The sequence below is a fragment of the Chinchilla lanigera genome, unplaced genomic scaffold (genome assembly GCF_000276665.1).
Source record: "Chinchilla lanigera isolate Chin_1 unplaced genomic scaffold, ChiLan1.0 scaffold00070, whole genome shotgun sequence".
NCBI classification, from domain to species: Eukaryota; Metazoa; Chordata; class Mammalia; order Rodentia; family Chinchillidae; genus Chinchilla; species Chinchilla lanigera.
The window spans coordinates 9969669-9972151 of record NW_004955471.1 but is presented as its reverse complement, the minus strand read 5'-3'; the positions used below and the strand labels follow the sequence as shown (position 1 = coordinate 9972151).

The 2483-nt window shown below is 30.2% G+C and overlaps 1 protein-coding gene across 4 annotated transcripts in view; it reads left to right on the top strand.

The window, feature by feature from the left end:
• Gria2 (glutamate receptor, ionotropic, AMPA 2) overlaps nt 1-1756 on the top strand; it is a 138476-nt gene extending 136720 nt beyond the window's left edge. For all 4 annotated transcript variants that reach the window (XR_001237063.1, XM_005400942.2, XM_005400941.2 and 1 more), the window contains one exon: nt 1-1756. This exon is cut by the window's left edge. The gene's annotated coding sequence lies outside the window, so the exon portion shown is untranslated.
• The last annotated feature ends 727 nt before the right edge of the window (nt 1757-2483 follow it).

Genomic DNA, 2483 nt, shown 5'->3' with positions numbered 1-2483 from the left:
TAAAAAGGCCAGGTGATTTTTTTTCCAAGTATGAACTTGGTCCCAAATAATATGAGTCTGTTTTTGATCTTCTTACTATATATATATATATACATATACCTATATAATTCAATATTTGCTAATACAAACGCATTTACTCTATGTAGGTAAATGCTAATAGATTTTAAAAGTTAATAATAAGAAACAGATACATGAAGTTTGTTTTTAAAGAGGTTAAGCTTGCAGAAGAGCAGTATTAGTTGTAAATGAAATCAGAAATGCCTTGAAAGTAGCTGTTAACATATTTGGCCATTGATCAAATTTCATAAAGAAAAGATAGGCTTTCAGTTTTAAGATTATAAAAGCTGCCATAAACCCCATATATGCTGAATATGTGAAGCACTTTGAATCACATGCAATATGGTTTTGCCCATCCCCATCAATGAAAACAATCCTAATATATTATTTTTATATTTATTCCTCAGGTGGAATTACTATTTTAATATGCCCAGTATGGATAAAATATCACACTTGTGTAACTTTTGACTAAAGAGCTTATATTTCTCTAGTTAATAAATTTAAAGGATCTATCCTTCCCTTCATAAAAATCCCTTTGATTTCCATTAAAAGCTTCCAAATTAAATTAATTAATTTAGTGTCATAAATAATTATCTACACCAAATGGTTACTTTAAGTATTTATACTAGTCTAGTCATTTCTGCAAGTAAGCCTTTCTGTGGCACTTGGTATCAAGCTCTTTTAAACATTTTTATCTGTGCTATTTCACAGAAGGGAAGGAAAATTGTAAGATTTAATGGTAACCACTTGCGTTGAACATGGGGGCATGTGGTATCATAATATTCTTCACTAGATTTTACTGCCCCGTTCACAAACTCCTATATAAAATGCAATGTAAGTTTAGAGCATTTCTCCTCATCAGGAATGTGGGAGATGCATTAAAATTTTTGATAATAAATGCTAGAATGACCAAATTGCAGACTAATTCTTTCCATATTGTACTTAAGATGAGTTTTTAAAAGTTAAAAAAAAAAAAAGAAAACAATGTACAATCAATGGTATTTATTGTACCTCTGGGCCAACTCTTCCAAAAATGAAGCTTACCAATTTTCTCTGTCAAGCTTGAACTAATGTAAATAATTGAAATAATGTAAAGTTATATTTTCACGTTTTTATAGATACAACATGACAAGAATACATAATGTAAGAGTATCTCAGCTATGGATAATGTTGACTGGATAATGCACATTTCAGTTACAAGCAGTAATCATAGTTTAGTATCCATGTACTGGTGCATCAATATATTGCTATGTAAACACATCTGTGCACATAAGTGAAAAGTGCTCAAACAAGAATGGTGACAGCTGTCTAAAGGTTTTTTTATTCATTTTATATAAAACTGTTATGGAAAGACCAAAATGTTTATGAACTATTCTTATGTAAATTTACAACTGTCCTTTACTGTACTTTTTTGTTTACAGTATATAGTACCTTATTTTTTGCTGTGTGAAGTGGGTGTCCAGTTCCAAGGAGACATACACTTTCTACTACTTCTATTGAAGATATTGGGATTTCCAATTTTTCATGTGTACTATGTCAGAAAATGCTTTGGATTTTATTTTTAAATCTAACATCAGATGGCTTTTTGGAGTGTTGTAAAATCTTCAATCATACATAAAACATGTTCTTACAAAAGGAAAAGATCTTTTTTATTATTTAATAACACTTCAAACAAATAACAGTGATAAACCGAAAAAAAGTGTATTTAGTGTTATTCCCCAACAGACCCGACCGTTTCCAGGAAGAGCTCAATTTGTATTCAGCTTACATGTCAGCTAAGGACAAACAGAATATAAATGTATATTTTCTGTGCTAAAATGATTAATAATTCTGGTATTCCATACCTGCAGTCATTAAATACTTTGGTACTTGTAGAAATACGACTGTTAATTACCTTCTTATTCTACAGATACACTCTAGTGACAAAATTCATGCATTGTGATCACCTCCCATCCTGCCGTGAGTGGTTAGCTCATCTGCTATAATAGTCATATTAAAGAGCAGAAAGGTGACATACTTTGAAAATTCCACGATTTGTGTCAAGAATAAGTGTCCACTTGCTGTTTTACTGAAAGAATATCAGTGAGAAACTAAAATCCTTACCATTTTGATTGGTACACTTTTTTACAAAGCTGATCAACTTGGTATTTACTCAACCCTATTTCATGTATTCTAACATTGTTAAAACATTTTAATTCTTCAAAATCACACTCAACTTTTAAATTTTGTGGATTTAAATATATTTAAGACGTGAATTCATCTGCTTAAAACACAGTTATCTTAACTTTCAAATCTGCCAACACTATATAAATATTTTTATCTTCAGGGTAGTAAATTGAGCAAATGAAGAGTGACAATATAGTAACTTAAAGGGTTATGTTTAACATGGTACCTTCATAACATCATTTAAAAAGACATGGTGAAGT